A 7255-nucleotide genomic window follows, 5' to 3' on the forward strand; every position below is an offset into this window, starting at 1 on the left:
TGGGGCTGTGGAGATAGTGGCAATTATGGGGGTGTGATCACTAGTGGTGAGAGGGCCTGGAGAGAAATGGGTGTTGTGGTAAGCTATTAGGTTGCAAAGGGCTATGTCTGGGGTGGAGATGGAGTTGTGTGAGAGGAATGTAGGAAAGTTGGGGCCAATGTGTCTTACTGTGGTGTCTTGGATGAGTCTTGGAAGTTGTCTTCCTACGACTTTTGAGTTTCTGTTGCCCAGGAGGCGGTGTTTAGCGTTAAGATCACCAATGAGGTATACAGGGATGGTTCTTCTGAATAAGTTAATAAAATCGGGGGTTGGGAGGTAAGGGCGGCTAGGGGGGAGGTATACTGTAGCAATAATGATTTTTCCAGTGTGCGTTTGTAACTCTACGGCAATCAGATCTGAGATAAAACTGTCTATGATTTTGTATTGTAAATTGTTTTTCAGTGCAATGGCTGTGCCGTCCATAGGGCGATTAAGAAAGTTTTTACTATGTGTTTTATACCCAGGGATACGGAGTGAATTTGGTGAGGTAGTGCCGTGGTTATTTATAAGAATGATATCTGGATCTAAATTACGGTAGGTATTGCTAAGACCTAGACTTCGACCATGCCAATTAAGGACGTTATGTTGAATGATTTTCATTGTCTATGTCTTTGGGGTCTGGACTGAGAGGGTTGGGAAGCCTTTGTGTGCTGATCCCCTGGGCGAAGGAGAAGTCTTTCTTCTTCGGTGTTAGCTGGCCGAATACGATGTTGGAAGGTTTCTAGTTTTTCACAGGTGATTCTTAGTTGGTTGAGTGCTAAATCTGGATTCAGTATGTTGTTATTTTGTATGAATAAGGCTTTGTTTTCTTTTATAGCTTTGGCTAGTTCTTTTTGTTTGTATTCTTTGTTTGACTTCCAAATTGAGGGGAGGACTACGACCTCTACCTTGTCATTTTCGGTTTCGTCTTCGTCAGAGGAGTTTAGGTGTTCATCTGATTCACTGTCTGTTTGGTATTTTGAGATGTCATTACTTCCATGTGGGATGGGTTCATCTTCATGTGTGTCAAGCGCCATAGCCTCTTCGTTTTTCTCTTCAGAGATAGGGATGGTTTGTGTGTAAAGGGATGACTCAGCAGGTTTTTTATTTGTATTGGCTGGGGGAGAAAGATTTTTAGTTGTAGATGGCAGAATGGCTTGTATAATTTTTTCAGAGGGGGGTTAGGGGGGAGTTTGACAATTGGTAGTCCATTAAGTGTGCAACTTTCCCCCAGAATTTTATTAAAGCTGCCTGAGTTTGCAAGCTCGTGCATGTGAGCATTCATGATAAGAAGCATGTAGTCTGCAAACTTGTCGTTGGGAGATCCATTTTGTATAGCAGCTGCTGGGGTGTTAGGGTTTGGTTTTGTTACTTGTGCAAAGCTTAGACCTGGTCGTACTGTGGCGGGGGGGGGTGTATTTATTGCTTTCTTTACTATTTCTTTTCTTTTAGGGCATTTCATAGCCATAGTGCGGTGGTCTCCTTCGCAGTTAATACACTTTTTGAAGTTGGAGTTGCATTTCTTCCAAGTGTGATCAAGACTGGAGCATTCAGAACAGATTTTAAAATCTTTGGGTTTAGGACATTCGTTGATGTTATTGTGTGTCCATTTCATAGCACTTCATACACATTATGATATGTTTATATTTCTCAGCCTGGATCTGATTTTTGCTGATGCACAGATGGAACAATTTCAGCCCTTCTATTGCTTTTTCTGCCATCTTGATATCATCAAATTCTATTTTCATAGTGTTTCTGTTGCCAAATTCGGTTATTTTGGTGATTTTGGCCCAAGAGTTTTCTTTAATGACTTCATGTTCAATCTCCTCTTCACTGTGGCAGTAGATGATTTCATCTACTTTGGTGTATATAATGCTCCTTTTAGCTTTTAGGTCGGGAGAGAGGATTGGGGTGAAGCCATTGTCCTGTAAAGATGTTTTCAGAGGATGAGACAGGAGCTTATTAGTGTCATCTTCTGTGGCTGTAGTTGCGATGATGAATTCTCTTGAATCATGGAGTCCTGTTATTTTTATGTTGTGAGGAGCAACTATTTCAAGAAATTTCAGTTTAACTTGATTTTCTTGGGGATTACTGTGTTTGATTTTAAGTTTACCATTTTTCAACATGGGGAAAAAATCCTGAGAGGCCACTAACAGGCCGCCTAGTTGGTCCAATCTACCTGTGATCTGGGGCTTGTAACCTAAACTCCCCCCCTCTAAAGGGAGTGACCACTTGCAAGGTCAAAGGAGTACCCCTGATCCCTAACCCTATTAAAGAAAATACCCATTCCAGTGCTTCCTATAACCACCCCAGAACGGGGTCCCCTCGTGCCACTGGCCTCGGGGTTCGGCTTCGTACCGCACCAGAGCCTCTACTGGGCGAGCCTAACAGGACCAAAGTAAAATCTAAGAAATAAAGGTAGTCTTACGTAGTAAAAAAGATTTTCAGCCAAGGTGAGCGGGCTGACACTTGCAGAATGATGGGAAAGTCGTAATCGGTAAGGTGCTGGGAAAAGCAGCAGTGAAAGTCTTAGCTTGCGCTATCCACGTTTCACTATGAGCGCCGAGTCTATGCAGAGCTGGAGCGAGCGGGAGACATCTTACCGCTGCGGCTGCCGGGAAGAGAATACTGGGCGAACCTAAAAGGACCAAAGTCTATCTTGGGAATTCTGAGTCTGTCTCAGCTAGAGAACAGGGGTGAGGAATGATCCACGGGCTTGGATGTTCAACATCGGCGTGAATTGGTAAGGGGAGGGTTGGATTTGACACTGCAGTACTGCTTTCCTATTTAATTTGCCTGTGAGACAGTTGGAAAACTGTCGTATTCTGCTGGATCGCGTGCCCTCCAATCAGGAAGCAGATCCGGCGCCATCCAATCAGAGCGCAGTGAGGTGTCAGCCACTGGCTAGTGGAAGATCGGAGGCCTCTTCTGGGAGATGTGCACGGTGCGAGAGCTTGAGGCAGAATGACATGACATGACATCGACATGGGCACCGCAGCACATGTTTGTTTGTTTGTTGAAGATTTCCCCTTCGTTTAAGTGGAAGGGCCGGGCCATATGTTAGCCCAGTCAGTGATTTAAGCAGAGACAAGTAAGTGATGAAGACTGCAGGAGCAGTCTCTTGACTTTAAAAACTATATGCACATATATACAGTACACACATGTAAATATATATGCATATGCACACATGCTCGCACGCACACTCGCACAGACACACACACACATACATACCCTGCATATCAGTGGATATGCACGTTAGGTGGGAGGAGGTGCAGAGCGCACCACCTCAGTCAGTGCTGAGAGTGGGGCCGTGGCTACAACGAAGGCTGCAGCATTACGTAAAGAGTTTATGGATCTGGCTGCTTCGTGAGTTCTGGGAGTGACTGGGTTAGGAAGAGGTCGTTTCCTGATGAGGGATGTGGCTGGGCATCTGAGAAGATAGTGCAGGAGGGGATAAAGTGGAGCCTCCTGGCAGTGTTCACATGCAGGTTCGGGGGTTTCGTCATCTGGAACCATTTCATCGTAGCATTTATAGCCCAGGCGAAGGCGGCGCAGATGATTGAGCATCGTAAGGTTGGATCTAGTTGTGACTGGCAGTGGTTTGTAGCGTGTGGCAAGTGAGTACCATCTAGCCGAGGGGGAACCCAGTTCAACATATAGGCGGTGGTCTTCTTTATTTAATCTGGCTGCCCTGGTCTTAATGGCATGCTTGACTTGGCGCAGGCTCGTGGAGATTACAAAATCAATGCTGGGGTTTTCTAGGGCTTGTTTTGCTATTCGATCTGCCTTTTCGTTGCCTGCAATGCCTACGTGACTAGGGATCCAATTTATGGTAACCGATCCCCCAGCATTGCGGATAGCTTGGGTGGTGGTGAGAATGTTGTATATTAGGTGAATGTTGTCTTTGTGAGCGTTTTGGCGAAGGGTGTAAATGGCCGAAGCCGAGTCTGTGTGTATGATAGTGGGAGTTGTTGGACTGTGTCCAGTCGCCGCACAGACGTTGTTGTTGTTGTTGTTGAAATATTCTCCCCACAACGTGGTGGGGAACGGGCAAACATGAGAGCCCGTCAGGAAAATGCAGGAAACAGCTCCAATGAAGGGGCAAAGCGCGGACGGCAGACTGGCAGACAGGGCAAGGGCGGCAGAGGAAGGGAACGAGGCGATGGTGGTGAGGCAACAGCCCGATGATCGACGAGGCGAGGGGGAGAGAGCGGTAGACTGCACGGCGCCGATGGAAGGGGCGCCGGCATGCTCAGGTGGAAATCCCCAAACGACGCGGCGGTGGTTGGCGGCCGGCTGCTCAATGTTTACAGAGGGCAGAGAGGGACGAGAGCATGGTAGACTAAACGGCGCCGATGGTGAGGGCGCCGAAGCTCTGATAGAAGCGTTCCGAACTCTGCCCTCAACCCCCATTCACTCGCTCCAGCTCTCCACAGCAGCAGGTGGAAGCGTAGAGGGAAGGCCCAGTCCAGGTGGACACAAGGGCACAACCCCGGTCAAGGTAGTGGCGGAGGGAGGGTGGTCGGCCATGGAAAGGGCGGACGAGCCTCAACCTCCTGGTGGGCTGACCAGGGCACTCCCGTAGGTGGAGAGGACAGACCCGTCCTTCAGCTGAAACGGCTGCTGTGGAGAGCTGGTCCCGCCGGGAATAGCGGTGGAGGTGTTGCCTCGGCGAGAGGTGGGCTGCGAGTGGCCGCACTTCACTTCACTTCGTCATAGAAAAGTGGAGGGAAAGAAGAGGGAGAGATTGGAAGAGATTAAGTGGGGAAATATGAAAGACAGTCGGAGGTATAAAGATTGGAGGCCGTCCCCATTGCTGTGGCTTAGTTTTTATTTTTTGTGTATGCTGTGTTCCTGTTGGTCCTATACAGCGGTCACTCTGTGTATGTGCAGACAAGGGTAGATATATCGATGAAGGTGAAGAGCCATAGTTTGTACCCCCGGCGCTACTAAGGGTGGTGCCTGTCTCTGTGGCATTGGTGGGTTCTGCTGTCTTGGTGGGTTGCTGCTCTCTATTTCACAGGCTCTATAGTCATGGAAAGGAGGAGTTTTAGTATTAGAGAAAATGGGGGGGGAAGGATAGAAATTATCTTTCCTCCCCATGGCATTCACCAGGGTGCACGAGGCATAGGCTGTGCATGGGCAATGTCTATTCCCAACCCACTCCACGTTCACGACCCCGCCATCAGATGTGACAGCTCCTTACATTTTGGTTTCAGGAGCTAGCACAACGGACGACGGAGTGCATTCACTCAGGAGTGGGCAGGGAATGAGTGTGCAGTGCAACTGCCTCCTGACAGTAGTGGTGGTCTGGTGCGGTCAGTTCAAGGTCGGCAGGTGTATGGGATATAGGGTAACGTGGTCTTAAGCTTCGTTGCTGCCGTTTGTATTATTAGTTATTATATATAATGAGAGGGGTTGTCGTTAGAGGGACGTATAAATTGGGTTTGGTGGCGGTCTATTTCTGTTTAAGAGGGAGCTGGGGAACCAATCATGCATCCTCCCGTATTCTTTGTTGGCGATGTCCTCGTAATTTGGGTCTCTGGTCTCTTCTAGTTTTTGCCAGATTTTTCCTGCCCTCTTGTGCATCCGGATGTTTAGTGCAGCTATTTTGTGCATGCTGTGTAATTGTTCTGTGATATAGTTGAAGGGGTGATGGTCGTTTTCGACAAATCTCAGAGCTTTGTTTAATACTCTTTGTAGTTTTAGTTTTTGGGTGTTTGATATAGTGTCCAGTGGCACAGGAGGGTATTCTAGCAAAGGGAGAATGTAGGCTTTAACGAGGTGGCTTTTTATTTTTCTATTTAGCGTTTTAAAACGGTAGAGGGTGGACAGTGCTGCCTTCCCCTTGCATATTCGTTCCCTTACATGTTTTCTGATCCCGGCCTGAGTTATTGTGAGGCCTAACAGGCTTCCCTCATTGCTTGTGTTTAGTAGCTCACCATCCACAATGATTTCTTCCATGTATTTTTGTGCTAATGGAATTATTTTAAATTTCTGTTGGTTAGTCCTGATCTTCCATCGTTTCTCATAATCACTAATTCTGGTGATTTCTCTGGCTACTTTGCTGGCCATCATGAGTTTGGACCGTCCTTGGTAAGTCACTATTTGAGTCACATCGTCAGCATACATTATGTCTAGGCAGTCTGGAGGTGGGGGGGGGGGGTGTCTCTAGTGTAAAGAATGTATAGGGTGGGGGAGAGGACGCTCCCTTGTGCCACCCCACTGTCGAGCTGTATAACGTCGCCTAACTGGTCCTTGTGTCTAATTCTCGCGGTGCGGTCAGTCACAAAGTCGCATAAAAACTTCTCGAGGATGGTAGGGAGTTCTAGTTGTAATAGTTTGTATTTGAGTCCTTCATGCCAGACCTTGTCAAAGGCCTTGCTTACGTCTCTGAGGACGAGACAGCACTGTTCCCGTCTCGACAGGGTCTGGGCGATAGTCTCGTAAGTCAGGGCTATGGCTTTGTTTGTGTCTTTTTGTGGTCTGAAGCCGTACTGTCTGGGGTTATGAAGTCTGTTTGTCTCTAGGTAAAGTCGGAGTCTTCTGTTAATGATCCTTTCAAGCAGTTTTCCTGGTACTTCGAGCAGTGAGATTGGTCTATAGTTCTCGGGTGTCGTGTCAGTCTTTCCTGGCTTAGGTATCATTACTATTACAGCTTCTTTAAGTTTGTCAGGGAAGTATCCCGCGGACAGGGAGGCGTTGAAAATGTCGATGAGTCTTTCTATCATGGAGTGTGAGCATTCCATGATAACTTGTTTGTTAATGCCTGTCAGTCCTGGGGCCGTGTTCTTCGTTTTTGTGACTACTGTCTTAAGTTCGTCTACTGTGATTCGTCTAGTGAGAAGGTTGTTCGTTAGTCTGGAGAAGTCTGCTGTGTCATGGGGGAGGATTCTGTCTCTGTTGTCATTGAGGAAGTGAAGGACCATTCGTTCGTTGTCCTCGTCAAAATCGTCATTTTCGTCGTTCTCGTCATGTACTCCGCAGGGACATCAAGGGAGTTCCCGGGGTATGCATCCCCAGGTGGCGAGAAGAAAGAGAGGTCGATCCAAGATCGGGAACGCTCGAATGACGGTCCAAGGCAGCGACAGCAGCGCCTGTTAATCCAACACTTATACGCTAAATAAGAAGCAAGGAACATGGCAATAACACCTGACAGAGCATAAACATAAATAGCTAAGGCAGCTGGCTGAGTTGGTTTAGGTAGGGGTTTGAGAAGAAGGAGTTTAGATTGGAA

The sequence above is a fragment of the Coenobita brevimanus genome, unplaced genomic scaffold (genome assembly GCF_032717465.1).
Source record: "Coenobita brevimanus isolate Jiangsu-jjx unplaced genomic scaffold, ASM3271746v2 jjx.HiC_scaffold_2547, whole genome shotgun sequence".
Taxonomy (NCBI): Eukaryota; Metazoa; Arthropoda; class Malacostraca; order Decapoda; family Coenobitidae; genus Coenobita; species Coenobita brevimanus.